General features: G+C 42.7%; 1 long non-coding RNA gene and 1 other non-coding gene across 2 annotated transcripts in view; both read right to left on the bottom strand.

The window, feature by feature from the left end:
* LOC131906007 (uncharacterized) overlaps positions 1-26,142 on the bottom strand; it is a 156,393-nt gene that overhangs the window by 19,166 nt on the left and 111,085 nt on the right. The gene's annotated exons all lie outside the window — the stretch shown is intronic.
* Positions 9,939-10,123, bottom strand: LOC131907589 (U2 spliceosomal RNA). Its single transcript, XR_009378487.1, has one exon. It is a non-coding gene; the product is annotated as a U2 spliceosomal RNA (small nuclear RNA).

Here is a 26,142-nt window from a genome sequence, read left to right as displayed (position 1 = left end):
GGTTCTTTTTGAGTGACTGGTCAATATGATTCCACTTGTAAGCAACAGATTTCCAGACGAGACAAGTCTACATGAACACAATGCAAAGGAACCCACTGGATCATGTATAGAGGCAACTGATAATAACTGACAGAGCTAGATTGGTGTCTTTAAAGTGTCTCTGGGCTAGCTCACTTCCTACTCCTTCTAGCAAACTGGCACCCCTTCTCTGTTCTTCAGACTTACTAATCCTGTCTTCCAGAACCCCAGGAGATGAGAACGTCTTTCAGTAGCTTCAACAGAAGCCCCAGGCAAGAGATTTGTCAATGGGAGCTTTGGGAGCCCCTGTCCCATACCTAGGGTAGAGAGTCAGCTCCAGACCATCCATGTAGATCAAGTGGGACGACAGAACAATCTGGAGACTTGGCACCCTAAAGAAAGAGATGAAGGCCAAGCAAAACCGTGTACTCTGGACTCAGACTTTTACCTGCTTTTTGCTAGACTGTTATTTTCAGAATGACTTGTAACAATCCTGTATTATATATTGTAATTTATCACAACGCTGTGATAAGATTCAAGGTTTTATTTTGAAAGGTATTTTGAAGCAGGGAAGGGTCTAGCACCTACAGGGTCCTACACTTTAAAGCCTACAGTTGCCTTCTAAGTAGATAGCTGACAGCTCACAGTATCAACAGTGGCTACTCTGACCACATTTGGGGTTTCCATAGATAACTACCCTAAAAATAAAAAGAGCACAGGCAGGCCCTGTTGATGCTCACCTGTGCAGAGGAGGATGCAAACAGCACTTTGCCAACTATGCAGCACTATGCCTCCAGGCCCTCGCATACTTCCTAGGAGAAATGTGTGTGTGGGGGGCTATTAATTTGTGAGACAAAGGAAACAGAGTGCTGTGTGCATCTGCAGTGTCAATTAGCTGCTCTCAAACCTTTAGCAGGAATCTTAAATGTTCTTATTAATAAAACAAACCTGGAGCCAGATATTCGGGTGAATGCTGGAAGATCAGAGAAGCAGAACAAGCCACAGCTTCCTCACTTCAACAGTTCCTCAGCTGATCCTGTTTCCTCAGACTGGATGCCTCTGAGTCCTCATCTGAATGGATCTCAGCTGAACTGCTGCTCCAAAGCCTGAAACCTTAACCAGCTAAAAGCTTCTAGTTTCTGGTCTTCACAATTTATGTATCTTTCTGTTTTTGCCATCACTCCCTGGGATTAAAGGCTCACTTCTTGGGATTAAAGGCATGCCTGGCTGTTTCCAATGTGGCCTTGAACTCACAGAGATCCAGAGGGATTTCTACCTCTGGAATGCTAGGATTAAAGGTGTGTGTGCCACCATTTTCTAGCCTTTGTATCTAGTGGCTGTTCTGTCTCTGACCCTAGATAAGTTTATTAGGGTGCACATTATTTTGGGGAACACAATACCACCACACAAACCTAAGGAGCCAGTGAGCAAAATCACTTCTCTTTCTGTGCTCCTGAAGTTCCCAATTTGGATGTATCTTCTGACATTGATTTCATTGTGCTTGCAACTATTAGGTGGTCAAATATGTCTTTCCTTTTCAAGGGGCCGTTGTAACTGGCACCTGGGACCTGTGACTTACTCCTTCCTAGGGGACATATAGCAGGTATGCAATAGCTGTGGTGACAGAGAATTGGGATTGAGCCAGGCTCCTGAGTAATGCTTCCATGGAGGACAGACACCTCTGTTATAATTTCAGCCCCAGGGCAAGGCTCTTCCCTCTCTGCTCCCAAACCTAGCCTTGCTAGATACTATAGAACCAACAACCAACATTGCCATTCAGGGAAATGATCCATCACAACCATCCTCATGGCACAGAGTGATATGTTGTAGCTGCATCATGGGAATCCTGCCTCCAGCTACTTACAGTCCAAGGAGTGTTTGCATTGCCTGGGTTGAGACTATACATCAGAAGCATCTCTATAGAGATACTGAGCGCAGCTCCTTCCAACAAAAAAAGGTCATATTAAGAATGTGTCCTGTTTCCTGAAGCTATTGCCTTTTGGAACTGGGACTGGAGAGCCTTTGAAGGGAAGGTTGAAGTGCAGTTTGTAAGGACTGGTTTTAATTTGTGAGATGGCTTGAGATCTTGGGAAGAAGCGTAAAAGAGCAGGATGAGCCCTACTGGCCTGGTCTTCCAGAAACACTTCGGGAAACTTCCTTCTGGAGGTGGCTCAGAAGTCCAGGCTTGTGGAGCAGTGAGAGTGTGATTTGTTGCTTTGGGAAGCTACTTCCTTAGAGACTAAGAAATTTGGGGAAGAATATATTAAATTTCCACCTCCATTAAAGAAGCGGGTCATAGTGATGGAGGACACTTGTCATCACCCCTAGTCCTAGGGAAGAGGGGACTGGTGGATCCCTAGGGATCCCTGGCCAGCCAGCCTAGATAGTAAGAGATCCTGTCTGGAGAAGAACATAAATGGCACCGGAGGGATGACATCTGAGGTTGGCCTCTACACACACACACACACACACACACACACACACACACACACACACTGCCAACTTCTGACTACAGCCTTCCTCACCTAACTTTCTCTAATCACAGACTGCCTTCCTCTATTCCTGAACTATTCCAGTTCTATCCACATCATGGGGTCTTTGCCTTCACCGTCTCCTCCCCCCCAACACATACCGGAGATGCCCTTTCTCCTGTTCCATCCTATCAAGGTGAGGTCAGCTAACAATTTTCTTCCTCCAAGATGTCATTCTGGGTCACTATGTCAGACATCATTCTCCCCTGGCTCCTCTGTCCTCATTATCCTTTTTAAGGTCTTTGCTATGCTTACCACTCTCTATGGTTGTTTTGCTCTACAGGGTTGATATTCCTAGACTTTAGCAGAATGCAGTTTTGTTAAGAAAGGGGCCTCAGAGCCTTTATGCCTATGCTTTCTAAGTAACATCCTGTGCTCATCATCCCCAGGGCTCAGTTAGAATACTATCCTCTGCCCGTGGCTGTGAAGAGATGTCTGCTGTTTCACAGACAGATAAAGTTAGAACCTGACTACATTTGGAGTTTTGAAGCCTTTTTCCTGTGGCAACACCCTACACGTTATGATTTTCCAAGGATATTTCTGCTGAGCCTGAAGTTTATGTGCCTGGTATTTGGTGGCATTTGTGGGAATTCCTTTTGGAGTTCTACCAGCTATAGAATAATGTTGTCTCTGTGTGTCAAGCTAAATCAGAGCCTTTTAGAATTCATAAGACCGCTCCGATGCATTGGGCATTCTGTTCTCCAGTTTTTGTTTCTCAAATACTATTTCTACCGGGCCTTACCATGATTCCTGTCTGAAACCGAGAAAGGGGAGGAGGACGGCATGCCTCACACGTTATTGTTACTCTCCCATCAACTCTGTCAGTGCTCCTGCACAATGACTCAAAGACACCATGGCAAGCACCTGCTGTGACCATCATCATTGTTAGCTAGGTAAAATGGAGAGACCATAGAGTTGGTTCCTTTCCCCAGAAGAGGCTACCCATTTACTATGGCTGCTGAGCTTTAGTGGTAAGTCACCAGCTACTTGCTCCTTAGACAAAACATCTGTGAAGCACGTTCCTCAACACAGTCCCGAGTACTGGTTGTCCAAAAATTTAAATCAGCTCCTTAGTGCAACTTGAGTTGGTTTCTATTTCCAGCCAAGCTTCCTGTCTCCCCTGCTAAAACTTTTTACACATTCACCTTCTAAATAAAACTGCTTACATGAAATCCTTATCTTGAGATTTGTTTTTGGTGCAGTCTAATCTAAGACAGCATTCTATAGCTAAACATGAAAAATGAACTTAGATACATGTGCTACAACACTCCTCCCCAAGCCCTCCCTTCCATGACCTTTGGCTTCTCTAATGGGCTAATATGCCTTGTGAAATTCCCAGTCAGGGCTTGTGGCAGCGTTTCCTTCAACTGTGGAATCTGAAGGGATATTACCCTTTCTAAAGGAAGTGTGTGTAATTGGTATACCTTAGAACAACACACACATTAGCAGTTACTTATCCCAGCCAAGGATATTCAGAAGTATGCATCTGGAATCCCAGAACTCAGAAGGCTGAGGCAAGAGGATTATGAGTTCAAGGCCAATAATGAGATATTATCACAGTAACAACAACAACAACAACAACAACAATAATAATAATAATAATAATAATAATAATAATAACCACTTATCCCATTCCTCCTGCACACATTTTGGTAGTAGTCCCCTGAGCTTGGAGTTTTGTGTTGTTGCAATTGAAGGGCAGGAGCATCCCTTCCACAACAGTCTGCGTATTTGCTTGGCAAAAGTGGCTTTGGGTAGACTTGGGTAGACTAAAGCTTCTGGTCCAAAAGCAACAAGATGGAAGAATCTTCCAGAGTCCCCCTTTTTCCAAGCAAGTCTCATACTGTAGTTGAACAGCCAACCTTGTCCCTCATCCTTCGTCTTTGTCATGTTGAACACCACAGGATTAGATATGAACTGATGATAGGAGCCGGCATATCGTTGGTTAAAAGGGTGAGGATGGTACCTACTGCACTCACAAGTGAGACAGATGCAGGGCCTCATAGAGCCTCAGCCGAGGACAGGATGGCAAACATAGAACTGAGCTGTGAAAATAACCCATCTCCACCCTGATCATGGAGTGTACCTTTTCAAGAGATGATGGGTCAGGACCTAGTCTCGAAGCAGGGACATATAAGGGGAGATGTGAAGGACGAGGAGGGGTGACTGTTGGTAGGGAGCCTGGAGCCTAAGGGTAGGAAGACACAAGCCTTTAGGGGACCCGTTTCCACTGTCTGAAGATGGTATTGATGCAGTGGTGGAGATGAGCGTGGGCCAGGTTCAGTTCCCTGTCCTGGCTTTCTGAACTCAGCTTCCTGCTTGATCCTGCTCTGGGGAGGCGGGGAAGAACAGCTGCCTGGGGTTTGTAAGGAGGACATAAAATTAACATTTGTAAACTTAACAAATATCCTGCTATGAAGCAGGCTCTCAGTAAGTGCTTGTCACATTCGTTTACATATTGCTCACATGCCCCTTTCTTCAGGGAGAGCCAAGACTCAAAGTTGGGTCTTTCTGGTGGGTCCTTCCCTATTAGCAGTACCGATGTATGCTTCAGGTTGACTGTATTGACTTTCTCTCATGAGATTCTATGAATTATTAAGTGGCCCCTGTATAAAATGATTTTGAAAATATCTAGAAATTAAACATGCAGGAAAAGTGGTTCTAATATTTTAGAAAGAAAATGCATTCTTTAGATTTTAATTATCATTATTATGATTTTATTTTTTTGAGATAGGTAGAATAGAATAGTTTTTGTTTTTAATTTAAGGTGGTAAAAATGCTATTGCTACACAACAGAACTCTGGATGACTTAATGTCATATTTATAACTCTTCCTCCCAGAACATGAAAGACCTGCTAAAGCTCTAGGTGTTCCTCCTGGCCCAATACTTAGGAGTTACTCATTTCCCTGGTTCTGGAAAGGAAAGCCATGTGTAGGATTCACCTTCTACCAGGAATTGACTTCAAAGACTATGAATCAAACTCAAGAAAAAGTCCAGCCAGTGCTGAAATTCCTCTTTAAAGAGGAAGGGGTACTTCCTGCTTTTAAGGGAATTCAATATGAAGTATAGGAGTGGTCCACTTCTGGTCCTGGCAAGCATCCCACTGCTCAGAGCATCTGCGGATCCACTGGCTAGCAGCAGCTACATGTGTGTATGTGTGCACAAGTACACTCACATGCAGGCACACTCACACTCATGTCCCACACACACACACACACACACACACACACACACACACACACACAACACAAGGCAGCTACATTTGCTTCATTTTTTTACTCTGGCTGAAAGGCTTAAGGCATTTTCCTGAATACATTAGATCCAGAACTTGGTAACACCTTAGAGTTATTAGAGAAATCATTTTGACCCAGAGAAAAAGCATGTGCATGAAGGGCCTTATTTGCAAGGTGGTAGCCACAAATATACCACTAGGCTGTGGGGTCAAGCCCACCAAAAGTATGGCTCAGGCTTCATAAAGAACAAATAGTTACATGAGCCCTTCAAGGTCTGAACATTCCTCTTCAAGCATTCATCCTCCCCCCCCCCCCCCCCGTGTGTGTGTGTGTGTGTGTGTGTGTGTGTGTGTGTGTGTGTGCTCATGTTCATGTGTGTGAATGTGGAGCTATACCGTAAGATACAGAGGGAGATCAGCGGACAACAACAGATGTGGGTCCTCATCTTTCACCTTGTTTGAGACAGAGTGTCTTCGCCGTGGTCTAGGCTAGTCTAGCTGGTCCATAGGCTTTGGGGGTGGGGGGCGGTTCTCCTATTTTAGGCTCCCATCTCACTTGCATGCTCTGGGATTACAGACATATGTTTCTAGACCCAACTTTACACGGATTCTGGGGATCTGAACTCAGTTTCTTAGGTTTGCATGGCAAGTGTGGTACCCGCTAAGCAGTGTCTTGAGCCCCACTTGTCTCTTTGGGTTTTGGTTTTTCTATACAGATACATCATCCGATCACAGTGTGTCTCAGACTGACAAATTCCATGAGCCAGAAAGTGTTTGGTGAAGAAACTGCTGTGGTATTGAGTCAGAATACTGATGCCAAATGGGAAACTTTTATGTGGATTAGGATGTTTCAGCAAGGGGGGGGAGGAGGAGGAGGAGGAGGAGGAGGAGGAGGAGAAGGAAAGAGGGAGGGAAGAAAGCAAGCAAGGAAGGATGGAAAGAAGGAAGGGAGGGAGGGAGGGAGGGAGAGAGGGAGGGAGGGAGGAAGGAAGGAAGGAAAGAAGGAAGGGAGGGAGGCAGAAAGGAAGGAAGGGAGGGAGGGAGGGAGGGAGGGAGGAAGGAAGGAAGGAAGGAAGGAAGGAAGGAAGGAAGGAAGGAAGGAAGGAAGGAAGGGAGAAAGGAAGAAAAAACTTTCTTGTCAGATTCACCCCTCCCTCTCTCCTCAGAAAACCTGCAGCTTGGGTTGCCCAGCCTTTGTCTCCCAATTAGTACTTCTTGTAGCATCCTGAAACATCTCAGGGGGCAAGCATTTATTACATGTCTACTATATTTCCTATACTGCACAGACATGCTCAGAGAGGAGAGAGAAATTAGCCACTTCTCCAGCAGGCAGACTCTTGGCAATTATTTCTGAGGTAAATCAGGATTTATTTGAAGCTTAAGACGAGGATGTGGGCTCCAGATGGCACTGGCGTGAGTATAAACTTTTAAGTAAAACATGACTGACCTCAGAGTGTAAGGAGCACGTTCTTGCAAATTATTAGACCATCTGTCATTTGAGGACATCTGAATAATGCCTTCCATAGGAAATTGGAGGAAATTATATGCCTGTTTTTGAAGGTCTCATTTCTGACAGAATATGCTCATGAGGCATTTCATTGATTTCAGAGGGCAGACCCTCAGGGTATCTAAAAGGTGTGCTGAAATCCTCAGAACCTCATGATTCCCTTCAACAGCCATGATCAGTCACTGCATTAAAACAATAAATAAATAGAAGAATATTTCCATGTGTTGGCGTGCAAAGATATTTACAATGGTCGGCTTAGTGCCTGGAACTTGGATATTCCCAGACTTGCTGGTGTTCTATTTGGAAGGATCTGAGGCCATCGAGAGAAAGAAAGAGAGAGAGAGAGAGAGAGAGAGAGAGAGAGGAGAGAGAGGAGAGAGAGAGAGAGAGGATATATTCTGAGGACTTTAAAATTGGCAGTCACGTCTCTTAAGGCCTGGATTTATACTCAAAAGCATCATCTTTCCTGTGTTTTTTCTATGATACCTCCTTCTTCATCTCCTCCCTGGATGATTCTTTCACTGTGCAAGATTCTCTTAGGCAAATCTCATTCACCCAGGCAGGCATCACTTGATTCTCTAGATGACAGTCCCACTGTGATCATGGAAGCATGTATCTGCTCTGAGTACTGTTCGGGGATAGTGTTAATCATCCCTGTACCTCACTGACACACACGACAGAGTCTGAAGCAGCTGTGATGGGATGAACTGGAAAATGGAGATTTGTCTAAGACACTAATGCTGTTCTCATTTGTGTGTGCGTGTGTGTGTGTGTGTGTGTGTGTGTGTGTGTGTGTGTGTGAAAGAAGAACAATGATATATACTTAATGATTACCTGAAAAATGTTTTGAAATAAAATTCAAACATCACCTGGCATAGTTCTTAACTATTATAAGCATATTTTATGAACCTCTTTTAATCTATTTATTATTATGGGCGGGGGCATATACATTCCTCAGCATGAATGTGGAGGTCAGGGGACAATTTTGGATTACATTTCTTCTTCCGGGAACCAGACTAAGGTTGTCAGGCTCCAAGGCTCTTTCACCCACAGGGTCGTCTTGCCAGGCCCTCAGGTCAAGTTTTTATGAACAGCCAATGTAGTGGTTCAAAGTGTAGTTTTATGGGTCGGAATGGTTGGGTTGGGTCCCATGACCTTGTACAAATAATCTGTGCTGTCTCTGGATTTCAACATTAACAACTGTGACTGGGGACATCTTTAGCTCATGAAATTATTATTTCGGTGGAATCAGTGTAAGTGAACTGCCTACCTTCGCACATGGCCCAGAGTCACTGCTCAATAAATATTAGCTATTTTCATTATCAAGCAATAATCTGCGGTGGCATTTGGGAATCAAATAGGTTTTGAATGAAAATATATAGCTTTGTTCAACTCAACAAACTTCTCACTCATGTTCGTTGTGTTGAGTAGCATGCTGTGTGCAGGATGATGAACTTGGGATGACGGACGGTCTTCTCATTGAAGTCTCAGATATCATGGAAGTATATCATGGAAAACCAAACAGAAGCAAGTCATTAACATAGGGTATCTATGTGCTATTTCTAGAGTCGTAAACAAGATGTTGTGACAGACATGCCAAACAGATATGTTGTTAATTATGGTTGAGACTGGCTGCCTTGGAATGATGTTGAGAAGAGGTCTGTGATCAATTAATAATTTTTAATAATTAATAAGTCAGGAAACATAAGGGTTCTAGTACTATATACAGATCTATTGAGAAACAGATAACAGGAAAAACATCCAAAAAGAACAGACATTTCCACCCTATGGTAGTTCATATTCTTGGGTGAGTAAAGAACGGTAAAGAGATAAAGTGAGGCCCGGTAGAGATAATTTGATCAGTGATTCATCATGGATTGGACAGCTCCAAACCAGAAGCGGCGCGGAAGTCCCTAGAAGGGAATGTAAACTGAGGATTTTGCAGGACGAACACAGAAGTAAAACAGAGAAAATATTTGGTTACAGTCATATAGCTGTTGTAATTGGTCTACCTCATTGCAAAGTCCCTAGCGATATAATTGTGAGTTTGTTTGTTGCTTCTGATTCATTGAGCATAAGTTCTCTTCCTGGTTTTCTTATAATATAAGCATTTATAAGGAACAGATCACTTTGCATAAATAACCAAGGTTGTGGCCAAGAGTGTAGCTCCATGGTAGAGCTCATGCTTAGCATGTTCAAAGCCCTAGGTTCAATCCAGAAAAAACAACAACAGAGCCATCAACAAAAAAGCAGCAAGTTTGAGCTTTGTCTGCTGAGAGAGGCTTCAGGACTTGTTTACATTGGAATTTACTTTAACGGGGATCATAGCAGATCCTGGGTCTGTTTTACTGCTTATTTGCTCGATTGCTTGAGTCAGCTAACTCGAGCTAGGTAGGCCCTGCTATGTTGTCCCTACTCATCTTGAACTCATGGGGCTCAAGAAAATTCTCCTGCCCCTCTGCCTTCCAAATAACTGGGGATACGGGAGGGAGTGTACCACCCTGCTCACCTGTGAGCTCGAATTGGCACTTGCTGCCTTTGTTTTGTACAAGTTGCTAAGCATTTCTGAACCTAATTGGTCACCAAGGTAACGCAGAGATGCTTATTGTGTGGATTTCATGCAAATACTTGGCAATGGACTTGGCTCTGAAAAGGTGCTTAACAAATGATATTAATCATTGCTACCATGATCAAGGACTTCCTAAACCACTCTGGAATCATGATGTTGCCACTTTATTTTCTGTTCACTGAAATCAAAGACTCAACCCCATTTAATATTAAACTGATAAGAACAGATACTACATTTGATTTTAGCAAAAACGCTGAGAAGCGATTCAACCCCGTTTGAAATTCAGGAAAGTGGCTCAATTTTTATCTCATCCAAACCACAGCTCCCTCTATTGTCATTGTCCTCAGCTGCCTTCCAGAAATTGAAGGCATTATTGCTGAAGACATCACACATGTTGGGTGGAGGACTTGGAGCTGGAACTGACCAGAAGCCTCTACTCTGAGGATTAGCTCTTACAGTACCATATAAGCTGCCAAGGGAGAAATGTTTCACCCTGCTGTGACACCCACAAACCCCAATGACTAGAATGACAAGATATCCCAAAAGGAGAGTTAGTGGCCCTTCTATCCTAGGGTAACAATAGTCATCTAACTGGATGTCAGGACTGCTCAGTAGGATGGAATTCATTCCTTGTACTGTAAATCTAGCCACTACCCTTGGCTGGAGAGGTATGAGCCCTAGAGGACAGCCACTACTGCCACTTCCTAAACCACTATAATTTAAAGTTCCATTCTAAATACTTATACCTAGAGATTAGTGTAGCAGGCAGAAACCGTTACAGGAAGACACAACCGGTCAAAATCCAGAGAAGAGTTGACTACGGGTTACCCAACTCCATTTGACAGATTTACAACAGAATCTCTGCACTTAAGTCTCAAAGAACATCTCAGAAGAGCAAGCAGAAGGATTGGCTGTAGGAGCCAGGAGACCAGGGCATGTAGAAGACCCCGGGGTCTTCTACATAAGACAGGGAGGCTGCACCTGGGAAATCTTAGCAACATGGTCACCTAAACAAGACTTGAACAATGACGACACCAATTGATAAGCAAACACAGATGGAGGAAATCTCACAGAACCCTACCTTTAGAGGTGCTACAGTCAATTAATAGGTGCTGAGAGTAGGAGAAAGAGTCTTCTCCAGGGAAGAGCTCCCTGATAGAATATCCAATCCCAGGTGGTCAGCCCTAAGCACATATATATGAGCAATACTAGATGAGCTCATCAGTTGTATTTCTGAATATGTGTGTGAATATATTCACATGTGTGTAATGATAATAACTAAAGAATATGAGGCTGTGGATTTGAGGAGGAATGGAGGGGTCATGGGAAGACGTGGAAGGAGGAGAAAGAGAGAGGAAATGATATAAATATAGTAAGCTAATTAAAAAAATAATTGGGTCCCAAAGAGGAGACCTGGAGAGAGAACTGGGCAAACCTACCTACTTTCCAGTACAAAGGTTAGTGTCAAATAGTTCTCCTTTTCAATGACTCTCTTTAAAGAATGCATCATACCTTTTCTCTAAGTAAATTGTAAAAGTCAGAATTGTATTATCCATGAGTTCTATAGATCCTCAAGTGCACAGAGTGAGTATTTAATAAGTGATAACAATGAGAATAACCTAAGAAAATATTGAGTATTAAAACTGTTTTGTTCAGGCTATGAGTCATGAAAAGTCAAACTTCAAGTATCTAACACTGCCTTGTTCCTAACCAGCTTTCTGCCATGCGCCCATTCCTCTTAAACATGATAGGCAAGAGAATCATCCATATCAATGGCATCCATATCAATCTGTTAGAAATAATTCATTTTCTGTGTCATGCAGACAGCCTTGTGTTCCAGAGATGCACAAAGGGCTCCCGACATAGCATGGTCTGACTAACTCCTTTCAGCTTCATGGTGGTGTCAAAGCTTCACTCATTCAGGAAAAGCCTCACTTTGAGTTACTCATTCCGATCACTTCCTGGACTGTAGTTCTTTTCTGTGAATTTGGTCAATGACAGTGAGTCACAACTCCCAGGCAGCCTCATGACATAACTGAGATTTTTGCATATTGTGTTTTGTGTTTTTTGTGTCCCATAATTTCTGAAAGATGCCCATCTGCATGTAAATAAGCTATTTAATACTTTATTATAAAGTGGGTTTTGCGTTAGGTGATGTTGGCAAATGGAAGCAGCCAGGACACAGCTTATTTAAGGTACACCAGACTCATCAATGATGTTCAGTCATTTAGAAGTAGCAAATGCATTTTGACCATATGGAACGTTCAGCTTCTGATGGGCTTACTAGAAGGTGTAATCCCATGGTAAATCAAGAATATCTGTCTGTCACATATAGACCCCGAACCCACACCACATGCTTGAATCCAGCAAGGCTTGAGATGGTTAAATCTTGGGCACTTGAACACAACTCTCTAACATACTTTTATTGTCTTCTAAGTTATGGATGCTGGCTGTGGAGATAGGTCAGTCTGTTAAGTGCTCGCACTCAAGCCTGAGGTCCTGAGTCCACTCCTCATCCAGGAACTGATAAACCTGATACTAAGGAAGTAGAAACAAGTGGATCCTTGGGGCTCCCTGACAAAGTGCCTACCTTGCTCAATGAGTACTAGGCCGTGAAAGACCCATCTCAACAAGCCAGGCAGTGACTCCTGAGGAGCATCTGAGATAGCCATCTGCCCTCCGTATGAATAGGCATACATATATTCACCCATGTACCCCCCCACATACACACACATATACACATCACAAATTATGTAGATCATGAACTCAGGGTTACATTAAGTTCAAAGACTCAAAATTCAGTGCTTCTGATTCCAAATCCCATGTCCCATGCTGTACACTCCAAGAGATGCATGTGTAGTTTTAATGTTTATAAAAATCAAACATTCTTATAGTTTGTTGTTTTAAGGCCTCAACAATGTGTTTGTGTAGCTCTTGCTATATTTGTTCAGTTTATTCAGACTTTCCTATCTGAAGTTTGATTGACTCAGAGCACACCTAGGATGACTTACAAATTCTGAACTTGTGAGTGTCTAGCAGAATGCTGACACACTCACCTTGTAAGTCATGGCTATAAAAAACGAAAAATTAGCTGATTGAAATCACTCAGTGCAGCACATTTAACTGTGTGAATATTCACTTTATCAGTGCCAGGAACTCTTACACTTAGATGTTTTTAACCATCAAAGTATTTCACAACTATTTTGGGAATTTAGTTCATCTTTATCAGGACATTATCAGCTCTATGTCTGTGAACATACTGTGTCTTACATCATGACTGGCACTGTAATAATTGTGTACATCATTTCCTCTTTGGGAAAGTGGACAATAGGAACTTAATTAGGAAAGTAGTTTACCCACGGCCAATAGACATATTTTGCTCTGTAATACACCCTTCATTACTTGATTTCAAAACTTTTGTCTTCCACAAAAGGAAACTGGGGCCACTATGTGATTCTTAGAGATTCTACACAAATACAATCCTCAGCTGCCTTGTCAGGTTATAAAACCAAAAAATCAGCTTAAAACAGATCTATCACAAGATCCAGCTATACCATTCTCGGGTATATACCCAAGACCAAAAGACTTACGTCTTGTTACAAGGTATTTGTTCATTCATGTTCATTGCTGCTCTTTTCATAATAGCTAGAAATTGGAAACAGACTAGATTTCCATTAAATGGTGAATGGGTAGTGAAAATGTGGTACATTTACACAATAGAATATTATTTAGCTGTTAAGAAAAATGAAACTACAAAATTTCCAAGTAAATGGATGGAGCTAGAAATAATCGTCCTGAGTGAGGTAAACCAGACCCACAAAGATGTTTCATGTTTTCTCTCATATGTGGATTCTAGTTTTTATGCTTTTTATATTCCATTCAGAATATCCACAATATTCAGCTAGAAAAGGACCAGGGGAAATAGGAGGCTATCCCAAGGAAAAGGAACTAGAATATAATGTTATAAAAGGATAAGGAAGAAATCAGAATAAGAGAATGAAGTAGGGTGGGGATGGGAGGGAAGGATAGAGGAGGGGATGTGAGGCGGGATAACCAACACTAAAAGCCTTTTTAAAAAGCCATATGGAAAAGCACTACTGTAGAAACTCCCTAAAATACATACATATATAAAAGGAGTTTAAATGGGATTACCATAAAATGACAAGACAACACCCCAACTAGATACCTTATGTTACCAATTAAAACCCCCAGTTCCAGGAATGGGTCACATCTTTTTGACTTGTTGGCCAATGGGATTCTAACGACAACCTGCACCCCCAAATATCACAGACTGCTCCAGTGCTATTAGTTACCCTCCCAAACTTGACAATAAGATCTTATTGCTAAAGGCACCACATACTTATGGCAGAGAACATGGAGAAATCCAGTTGGTACTCAACTAGAAGGTTCACCCATACTGGTTAGTATTCATAGTTCTGGAAGGTATTACACGTGCTACCAAAGGAGAAAAGTAATCATTAGTGTCATCCAGCTGTGAACTCTGAGCTACAATAACAACCTGCCTGCAAGATGTGCCCACTAGTGGAACAGTGGCATGGATGTAGGGGAGTAACCAATCCCTTCTGAAAATCAGATTTCAGGCCCGGTCCATGAGATAGAAGCAACAGATGAAACTGTCAATGAAGCCAAGACCCTAAGGTTAGGTAGCTCAGAGGCCCTAAGGGAAATGCCACTACTTATATTCTGGTAAGTAAACATAGCAAAAAAAAAAGAAAGACTCCTAATGACATACTGCTAAACCTATAGATCTGTGTATCACTCAACCTTCATCAGAGAAGCTTCTTGCAGTAAACAATAATTAAGATAGAAACTCTCAACTGGTCAATGTGTAGAGAATAAGAGACTTTAGAATGTTTAGTCCTAAATGGGATGTCTATGTTACACTCCTCTATTCAAGGTTCAGGCATCTTTGCAAAAATAGGGGCAGGATGATTGTAAGTCTGAAGTGGTGGATGATTTCAAGGAAACAGCGTTTTACATACACAACAGGACAGATCCACATAGGAACTCACAGCGCTTGTGGCGGCATCCACAAGGCCTGTATAAGTTCAAGCTAGAGAAAATCCCAGAATGGAGAAGGAAGGGAGCAGGAAGTCCTACCCCTAATCAAGGAGCTATTGGGAATTGATAGCTGCTGGGAGAGGGAAAATCAGTTTTCCTCAATGGAGTGACCATGTATCACTCATACTCCAGGGCAGGAGCCAAGCTCAGGATCAGTGGGCCAACTCAAAATGGACTCTCTTTTCTTTTCTTTTCTTTTCTTTTCTTTTCTTTTCTTTTCTTTTCTTTTCTTTTCTTTTCTTTTCTTTTCTTTTCTTCTTTTGAGAGAGATGGGGAGAGGAAGGGGGAGAGAGAGAGACATTTAAATGCCTATTAATTCACATTATAGACTTGGTCACATATGTGTTTAATTAGGTAGTGTACATTGTCTATATGTTTTCTAATTATGTGAAAGAACTGAATAGATGTAGTGAGCTCTATACAAAGACACATTGTTGAGTTCTGTATGAACACACATTATGTATACATACTATGTGCACAAACATATACATGCACACACACATACATATGCACACACACATGCACTATGCACACACACAATCAATCAATCAGTCATTTTCTTTATCTCATTTTTTACTTCAGGACAAACATTAAAATCACTCTACACCTATTGTTAATGTGAAAAGTGGTTCTTTCCCATTCGAAGACTGTGAATACAATGGGTATTTGGCATGGTTCAGGAATTCATCCTATCTGAAGTTTCTATCTATGCAGTTTGCAGATAACAAGTGTCACAGAGATGATAATGCAATGCTCTGTAAAGCCCCTCTGTGGAATCTGGCCCCAGCTAAGGTGGAGTAAGCACACTCCTCCTGGTTTCACCCACTGAATGTAGCTGAAAACCTCAGACAGAGGACAGGCAGCAAACAGAAGAAGCAGCATGGCATGTATGATCTAGACATGGAGTTTCCTGGGTCCACTAATCTGGGCCCAGTAGCAACGTGAGTCCTGAATTAGTGCATGGGGCACAAAAGAGGCCACCCCAGCAGAAGTTGTCCCCCTAGTCTGGGCAACAAGGAGGGAGCTCTAAGAGACAGAGAAAATAATGGAATGTGTTGAGTTCTTTTTTTTCCTTTCTCATTCTGGTCCAGAAGCTATAATCCCAGACAGTGGTATGCACTAGAGAGTCCAATCAGGCATCACCAAACGCAGAAGGAAGAGAATCTGCTGGCTGAGCAAAGCAAGTGGGCTCTGGAGAGAGGAGAAAGGGAAGGTTCTGGGGGATTTTCTTTTTATTCCTCTATCTATTTGCTGGTTTCCCTGGCAGCAGCTCCAGCTGTGAGTAGAAGGAAGACTGAAGTCTTTGTTTCTAGTAAAAGGACGGGACAGTGTAGTGGCCCCTGTCAGTCAAAGAGCATCCAGTAGAAATAATGTGTTTTGTGCAGTCCATTGTATCTAAACAACATTTTGAACAACAAAAATATTAGTTGATGTATCAATTTACACATACACATATAGCAGATTTAATTTCATGTATATGTAATATATATATACACTTTTATGTGCATGCATATGCATGCATATATGTGTGTGTGTGTATGTACTAAGGCCTCTGCTACTCTAGTTCTGTGTGACTTTTGGGCATACAAAATGTGGCAAGTAAAAATTGAGATGTACTCTCAGGATAAAATTCATATTAGATTTCAAAATGCATTTTGAAATATATTCTCTAAAGTCAGTGCCACTGATTACTTTTTTCTTTAGTCAGATCACTAGATATACAATGAGTTCCAATCACATTGCAATATTGTGCTGTGACAGAAGTCAGTATTTCACTACAGGACATTTGGGAAGATATTGATTCAGGCTAGGGACCGGGGGACAGTGCCACTGAGTGCCATGGATCCTTGAGAACAGAGTAGAGTTGGAATTACTAGTCATCTGGGGGACTGCTTTCCTGTTGAGCAGGTGGGAGTTGACTTGGGAAACTCTAAAACAGTGGTTCTCAACCTGTGGGTCAAGACACCCACAGGGGGTCGCATATCAGATATCCTGCATTTCCTATATTTACATTACGATTCATAACAGTAGCAAAGTTACAGTATGAAGTAGCAATGAAATAATTTCATCGTTGGGGGTCACCACAACATATGGAACTGTATTAAAGGGCCACAGCATTAGGAAGGTTGAGAACCACTGATATAGAAGGAGGAAAGGTGTGGACATTCCTAGGACCTCTGGTGCAAGGCTGACAACGTTTGCTACTACCAATAAACTTAGAAGGAGACAGGCTGGGGGTCCCTGTGGGACTAAGAATGCTGTCAAGAGAGCTTGCCCTTCAAAGCCAGGAGCCAACTAACAAACAGTGTCTGCAGAGCTAGTAGGTCACACACACACACACACACACACACACACACACACACACACACACACCCAGCTAAGGAGTATCTGTTCACTAGCATAACACAAAGCCTGGTAGATAGCAATCTGGTCTAGAAGTTGTCAGGCCCCAATTTACTGACTTTTTTTTTCCTCTAGGAAACAGTCCTTTGGAAAAGCTGCTTTAGGTGACTGTCTCCCCATCCCTCAATTATGTTGAACTGAGTGTTAAAAATAATAACCCTGCTTATAATGTTTCTGGGACTGTATTGGGGGCTCTCTCATTCATGCTCCCAGGGCACACTGGTCTGTAGATATTAATAATTTCCTTTTCTAGTAAGAGAAGAGAAGCTCAGCTCAATATTCCTAGTCAATCAGCTATGCAGCCGTGGGGTCTGACTGGAGTATGGGAGGCTGGCTGCCAACAAGCTGCCCCACTGCAGCCTCAGTGGTGGGCTGCTTTCTCAGCTACCACAGCCTCCAGGCTCCTCAGCAACCCCAAACAGCCTCGCAGACACAAGGATGCCTGCCGTTTCCAGCCTGCCAGAATCAAGTTCCTGTGTTGCCCCTGAGATCTGTGCTTATGTCAGAATCCAGGGTGTACTCTGAGTCGGCGGTGCTACTTCGGAAGGGTGAGCAAGGAGACCTGCTCCCGCCCATTCTTTGGGTAAATGGAGTCTTGTTCTATCACTATGGAAGTTTCTTTTGCCCAGGGCAAAGGCTGGATTTTGCTAAATCCCAATTCAGATGCATGGAGACTCCACCCTGAGGAAGGATTGCTATACCCACACACTCTCAACTTCTTCTCTGCCTCTGTGCTTTGAGAGTCTGGAATTGGTCTATTTACCTCACCAGCTTTGTGATTGTTTTAAATAGATGCTGATTTTCATCTCCACCTGTCTCTACCTACCCTCGCCGCTCCCATGCCATAGCAAATATAAAAACATATCTGCTTCTTAAGTCCCTAAGAAGTAAAACAATAAATGAAATTCGGAAGCTGAGTAGGAAGGAGGCATCACCACTAAGTGTGTCTAAGGAGGAAAGGGGGTGGGGCACAGCCTGAAATCATTAGGAACCAAGGAAACCCGAGTGTGGGAACAGCCTCCAGACGTGAGGGTGCTCCAGAGGCTTCCTGAAGGACTCGCATGAGAACTATTGAACTCTGTGTTTTCCAAACTGGAGGTCATGATCTTCGGGTCAGGAAACCATTTTCATGAATCATGACCAGAAATATTTTTTATCATAAAGCTTAATCAAATAGGATGTAGAATGCCATATATATTTCTGTTTCACAGCATAAAGATTACTTCTCTAGGAAGCTGTAATCGGAGAGATGAAAATCCATTGCTCTGTTTTCTGATTCCTGAGAGGTTGCCACTCCCTCGTCTGTATTCGCCACACCCTGCTGACAATGATCTTTTCCAATGCTGGTAAAGGTGATGGGAGAGTACAATACTCTCATCCCCCAAATCACCTTTCCCCTTTCCCCTGTCTCTTCCTCCAGTGAACAAATCATGATAGAGCATTTTGTTGATGAGGATAAGAGCTAATACACGTGTTCCCTCAATTATAGGCAATTTATACATATGATCCATATTTAATCTTCCTCTCATTGCCTTCTAAGCTGATAGCTGCCACTACAAGGCAACGCGGCCCCTCTCTGCACCCATGTGAAGAATATGGGTCAGGCTCGATGTCATTATTGATAGTCACTTTCTAGGAAGTTGGTTAGGATAAGATTTGAACCCTCTCCTGCTTGTGTACATGTGCGTGGTGTGCATGTGTGGTGCATATGGTGTGCATGGTGTGTGTGTGTGTGTGTGCATGTGTGTGTGCATGTGTGTGTATGATATGTGTGTGATACATGTATATTATGTGCTTGAGTGTGTGAGTGTGGTATACATGTGTGTGGGAGTGTGCCTGCATGTGTGTGTATGATGTGTATGATACATGTGTGGTATGCATGTGTGTATGTGTGATGTGTGTGATACAAATGTGTGATGTGATGTGCATGTGTGTGTATGGTATGTGTGGCGTGGGTGTACATGTATGTGCACGTGGAGGCTTATAACAGCTGTTTTCCCTGACTACTTTCACTTTGTTTATTGGGCCATGGTCTCTTGATAAACCCAAACTCATGGACTCCAGCTAAACTAGCTCCCAGCTTGCCCCAGGGGCTCTGTCTCTGCTTCCTTAGTGCTGGGATGACAGGTGACCACCACCTCCCTGCTGCTTTTGATGCTAGTGAAAAGTGCCTGTACTGGGCAAAGTTTAAAATGTGGCAGCAACGATATGCAAATGTTATTAGCATTGGCCAGTCAAACTATGCAGCCTGTTTTCTGTCTTTGGGTCTCTGTCAACTCTCGTTTTAGAAGAACGGAGTTTTGCATTTCCTGGTTCCGGATCAAATGTTGCTGTCTTGCCTAGCCTCTACACCAGATCCTCAGCAGGGTGTGGTCACGTTCACAGTTTATCACACAGGAACATCCCAGCACCACATCTTGCCAGATCGCCTGTACTAGCTTTTCATGTTCTCTCTACTGTCTAGTCTCTTCTGGTCTTTGTCAAATGCAAGCCCTATCAACTGCCTGTTCCTGTGTTTCAATGGCTTCTCTTTGCTGGGACATAAAGACAGTCTTTGTTAGGGCAGCTTAATGTCACCATGGTCTAACTACCTTGTCCCTCTCAGCTTTCTTTTTTTCCAAATGTAATTATATATTTATTCTGTCACTTTTGGCATCATTTCAGCAAAAATTACTAGTGAGTATCATAAAGGTTTTCAGGTTTTTTGTTTGTTTGTTTTTTACATTTTAAACTTAAACTTCTTGGTTGGCAAAGAAATGAATTCCATTATATTAATATTCTTTCTCTCTCATTTTTATTAGATCTTCGATAATTTCATACAATGCATTTTTTATTTTATTCATCCCCCTCCCCCAACCCCTCCCGGATCCATCCTTCTTCTCTCCCTAGCCGATTTTGTGCCCTGTCTCTTTTTATTTTTAAGACCTATCAAGTCCAGTCTGTGCCATCTATATATTCTTAGAGCTGTGGTCTTCCACTGGAGTGTGGGCCTCTTACTGGGGTCTATACTATTAAAGAGAGCTGACTCTCCCACTCTCTGCAGCTGTCAATTCTCAGCTAGGGGGTCAGACGTCTTGGTATTATACTGTTTGCTCAGGACTTCTTTCACTTCCAGTGATGATCCTTGGTCCTTCTGTGTCATAGGCTGCGCTTTCTCCTGGCATCATTAGTTTTGTTGACTCCACTGGAAGAGGTCCCTGTCTTTCTAAGCAGGTGGCTTACCATGCTATCTCAGAGCACCTGGGGCTTTGCTTCATACTATTGTTCCCCTTCATTTTACATGTAATATAGTTCTTTGACTGATGTCTGTCTCCCTCACTAGACTATGAGCTCTGGTAGGGTAAGTATACTGTGTGCGTGCTTTTTGCCCCAGGATCTAGAACTGTGCTCACAGAGTATGGAGGCAGACATTTCACACTCAACTTTTTTGACCTCTTTAGAAGCAGGTGTGTGAAAAGTCCCCAGGTGCTCACATTTGTCCTAGACTCTCAGAGCAGTGAGGGAATACCCAAAGGCAAATCTCCAAGGGATTAAAGAGCCAGGTTGCAGAGCAGGAAGAACCTTTTGAGCATGAGTGGTGATGTCTCAAAGCCCTGGTATTTATGGTTTCTGCTTTATTTGGTTTGGACACAGGCATTCCCTCTATCCCCTTTGGAGTCTGCCATTTCCTTGTTTAGGGGTTTAATTAAGTCTGCTCCTAACATGCTACAAACAGCCAGGGAGAGAGAGAGGTGTCCACTTTATGGCACCGTGGGAACTGTTAGCTGTGCACAGTGCAACAAAGCTGAAGGATTTACTGTGTATATAACTCCACAGCAGATCCCATGTGCTGTTAGCCTAATCCCAAATTTCAAGCTCTTCCCTGCGTTTTGTGTTTCCGATGGGATGTAAGGATAAGTAGCAGCAAAAACAGAAATCAGACTTATCCACAAACAAAGACAATTATCTTCTTCAGGCCCCTTATTCCAGCAATGGATGGCCCATGCTGTGGGGATGCTAGCAATTAACTGCGGTAGTAACAATAATTGTCTGGAGTGATAGCCTTGATGGAGCTTCTATTTTAGAGTGTCAGTGCCTTATTTAACATCTCCAACCATCCTAGGCGGGGCTCCATTGGACCAGGGAGGAAAGCGCAGTAGAGAGAAGCCAGGCTCTTTTCTGGAGAGCACACAGGAAGCAACAGGTGGTAAAAGGATTGGGAGCGATGCGCAGGATCTTTCTGTCTCCTCCCCTGACCACCGTTTTATCTGCCCCTTTGGTCTTTCATCATCCCTTCCATAAATCTTTTATTTCCAGGAATTTATTGTATTATGGTCACTGGGGAATCCAAGGATGATGACTTATGAGTGGCCCTCTCCCTGGAAAAGCTGACCACCCTGTGGGGATGGAGACTCGCTAATTCCCTCGCTGACATCTTGTCTCTTCCCTCTCCTTTTCTTCCTTTTTAGTTAGTTGTTAATTCATTTTAATTTGTTTCAGCAGAATACTACTCATAGTCCAAGCTGGCCTAGACTTCATTATGTATCCCAAGCTGGCCTCGAACTGAAGGCAACTTTCTTTCGTCAGCCTCTCGGGTGCTGGGAGTGCAGGCATAAGCCCCCATGCCTGGTTTCTTACTAACCCTGACTGAGCACTGCTGTGAACTTAGGCTTGCGAGACCTTATTGAGTCTCAGAACTATTATGTCCAAGTTTATGCTCTTACCTGACACTTTTTATAAATGAGAAAATGGAAGCCTAAGGTGAAATATCTTACCCACAGATTCAGGAAGGCACCTAAGAGCTAGTTGATTTGGGTAATTTACTCAGGCCAGATGAAAGAGGGCTTCAGGTTTATCTGACTCAGTCACGTGTCCATACATAGTACTAAACTACAGCAATATGGAGAATACATGAATAGAGGGGCCTTTGGTAAATGTTAGGAGCACTGGGTAGGGTGCACGTAACTTTACCCAGAGAAGCTGGAGAAGGCCTCTTGAAGAATTCTCGTGCTGAGAAAATGTAAAAGTATAGAGTTTTAGTGGTAGCTTTGTCCTTTACATTGCATTAGCTGTACACACAGTCTGGTAGCTCTAGTTCCTTGGCTGTCCAGTTAACAGTCTATCTTCTTAGAGTGCGAAGAATCAAGTCGAAGGCCTTGCATAAACTAGAAATGTACTACTCTATGACTGAACTGTCCCCTGCCCTTCCCCTGGGTGTTCTGATTCAATAGGTCAGGACCAGATTCCAGACACATCTGCATTTGTAACAAGTTCTCAATGTGGTTCTTTACTTCCTGTTCACCGTGACATCACTGAGCCTCAAGTGAATAAATAGATAAACTATAGAATTCTTTTCAACATCACAGGTCTCAAAGCTAATGTTTCCCAGTGAATACGCCATTAAACCATTCAGCTTGAAATAGGATCAACTATCTTGTTCTTTGGAAAGCTAAACAGCAGAGAATTTAGATTTTCAAAATTGTCTTGTCTCTATCACAATGACTCAACTTGGAGCCACAGACAGTGTGTAAATAGGTGGGCTGGTTGTGTTCCATAACATTTTGTTTGCAAAGTAGGTGGTAAACCAGATCTAGCCTGTAGATTATACTTTGCTGACCCTAAACTATAAAAACCTGTGTTACAAAAATAAGATTATGAAAGCTGCAAACCATATGTCTTCATGAATATTGATAGTATATATTAGCCTTGGAAAGGTTCTGAGGAGGCCCAAGAAGTTAAAAAAAAAAAAAAAAAAAGGTTTAATTTTGGATAACCTTAATTTCTCAAATTTATTTAACCACGCAACTCCATAGTGAAATATTGACATTCTTTAGAATTGTAATTACATTCTTTACATTCCTGAGAGCACACTTATAAGTAGACAGCTTTTGAGAACTATTTGTATAGGGTGCTTCAACTTTGCCCACTAGAGGTAATGTCCATGCCTTAGAGAATGAGCCCAGGTTAAAATGAAAACATTCGCAGTGCAAATTCCTTTGCCTAGTTTTCTCCTCACAGGTACCTACTGGTTTTGCTTTGATGATTTGTTGTTTTTATTTTGTTTCTTTGTGTGTTTGTTAGATGATTCTTGTTCTGTTTCTGGAGACTATCTCAAATTTCTGGGCTCACGTGATCACTCTGCCTCAGTCTACCAAGTATTTTGTATCTGACCAAGAATGGTTTTGAAAGTAAATGATGAAACAGATATTTTAAAAGGGACGACAGAAGACATTATGGAAATGAAGTGGTGGGGTAAGCAATAATGGACTAATTAAGTACTTGCTGATTGTATGAAAGCTTTGATCTAGATTTGTAATTCTCACCTGGAATGAGTTTGCTAAGCGAGGTGTGGTGGAGTCATTTACAATTGTTGTGACAGGAGGAGGCATGTAGCATGAAGACCCCGTGGTGGACGCCAGCGATGCTGCTGGGTACCTACAGGTCAGGACAGTGCCAGATGTCCCTAGAGCCAGAGTCAATAACGTTGTCTGATTTCTGCCATGCTGGGAAGTTGCAGGGTGAGGAATATTTGCATGTTGGAGAAATCACAAAAAAAAAAAAAAAAAAAAAAAAGACTGGGGCAATAAGAAATGTAATCTTATTGCCTCAAGGCTCAATTACTCAAGTGAGTAACAGTGTGAACATACTCCTAAGAACTGGAGTATAGTTACTCATGGCAAAGGCAAACAACTTCCGTGGCCACTCAAAGCCCATGACTCCACAGTTTCTGCCACGGTCTTTCACATCACTCTCCCCTCCTGCCACTTCTTCCCTTTGTACCTCATCACCTTTTGTCTGCTGCTGATGCATTAGGTAACTGTTCTAGAATGTTGACCAGCCCACAAATGTCTCTACAATGACCACTAAAATACTCCTTATTAAAGCCTTGCATTCCATCTGATGACAGGCTGGCCACTTACAATGAATTACCTTTGTGACATTGGGCCAGTGATTTTAATCTACAGGTCTTGGTTTCACCATCTGGAATGGGAACAATACTTAATTCAGTCAGTTCCACTCAGACATAAGCCATAGGGCTCAAGATCGTGCCTGGAGAGTTGGGGGATCCCAGGAATGCAAAACCTCCCAGGGAGAATATGTTGAGGAGATGGGATCTCGTGGGAGGAGGAGGCAAATTCCTTGTTTTTATAAGCCAGCCCAGATCCAGTTTCCCCAGCAGCTAGAAGAATGCTGCAAAGTGTGAAAGTGGGCTTAAGAGGGTCTGGACAACATCAGCGAAGGACAATCATTAGCTCTGATGCACAGTCAGGGGATAAAATGAACCAGAAGTACATGAATGGCAGCACTTTAAGAAGTGAAAAGGTCCTAGAGCTGCCTCCAGAAGGACAGTGAGGATGGCTATGATCAAGATGCCTTGAGGACATCATCAGGGCCTCTGCTCTTGGAACAGCTAATTATTCTCGTGTCTGTTAATTAGGAAATATGATGCCCTTGTGCTTCATTTTTATCTTGTCTAAATTGAGCGGTCCGATTGAGACAGTCCGTGAATAAGGAGGCTGTTTCTGGAAACATGATGCCCCGTGGATTCTCATGAAACACAGAGAACAGTGCTCAGAAAATAAAAGCGACGGACTAGCAGGAGTCTTTCAAATGGCACTTCCTAGCTGTAGCATCTGGTATGGCTGGGAGTGGCGAAGCTCCCAGCCACAAGAGGTTAGGCGGTCCTTGCTGCCTTTCATCTTTTGCTCCTTTGGGTGACATCAGCTCCTTTGTTCTCTTTCCATCTATACCACTCTGGCAGTTCAATTATTTCACAGAGAGAGGAGAGATGCTCCTGGAATTGGAAATGACAAAAGAGAAGCCACAATCATGATGAAACTCCCTTTTCAAAATCTCGGAGTCTCGTGGAAATGAGCAACTGCTGAGCGCTATGTCCTCGCTATCCACAAACACCAGGAATTAAAAAATAAAGAAGGAATAATGAAAGACACAACTCTGATTCACTTATATCCTCTCCCTGACATTAACAAAAGAGCAAGAGGTAGTATGATGTGAGTGTGGGTCAAAGATTGAAGACATCCAGTAGAGTACTAAGCAAGGAACTTTAGGGACATCCCCAGGAGACTCACAGTGATTGCCCAACTCATGAATGGCTGGACAATATGAGTTTGTTTGTTATTTTATAGCAAGGACTATGTCCTAGATGATGGATGTTTGTGGCAAGTCCTAATTTATTTGTGCCAGAGTCTCCTCTTTGTTTTTCTTAAGTCTATTTTCTACAGTCTTTCTAGGAAGATGATAAAGAGAGTGAAAAGATATCATTGGAATAGAGAAAACCTGAGGTTCTTATCTTGGCTCTACCCTTGGTTAACTGAGTGCTTTGGTGGACCCATGGCTTCACCTCTCTGGGATTTAATTTTCTTAATCTTCCAGTGAGGAGATTTTACTTATCTCACTGGCTTTTCTGGAGGAATGAAGGAAATGATGCGCTTTTAAGTGGCAACTTATTTTCTAGTCAAATAAAAATGAAATTATATTGATATCCCAGGTGAACTGTTTATTGAAGATACTTGAGCTGGAAGTGGTTCTATGATTGAAGTGCTTCCTGTGTGAGTAGAAGGACAGTGTTCAGGTCCACAGAACCCATGTAAATTTGGGATAGATGTAGCAGCCTCTCTGCAATTTCAGTCTCAAAAGGCAGAGACGGCTAGAGCAAGCTGGCTAGTAAGTCTAGCCTTTCAGGTAGCTGTGTGTTGACTGAGAAAGACTGCTAGTAACAGGTTACTTTCTCCTTGCTGTGATAAGACATCATGATCAAGACCATTTCCAGATTGAAGAGTTTATTTGGGCTTACGGTTT

This window comes from Peromyscus eremicus, chromosome 3 (genome assembly GCF_949786415.1).
Source record: "Peromyscus eremicus chromosome 3, PerEre_H2_v1, whole genome shotgun sequence".
Classification (NCBI taxonomy): domain Eukaryota; kingdom Metazoa; phylum Chordata; class Mammalia; order Rodentia; family Cricetidae; genus Peromyscus; species Peromyscus eremicus.
Note: the sequence above shows the minus strand (reverse complement) of the source record. Positions and strands in the feature narration are given on the sequence as shown.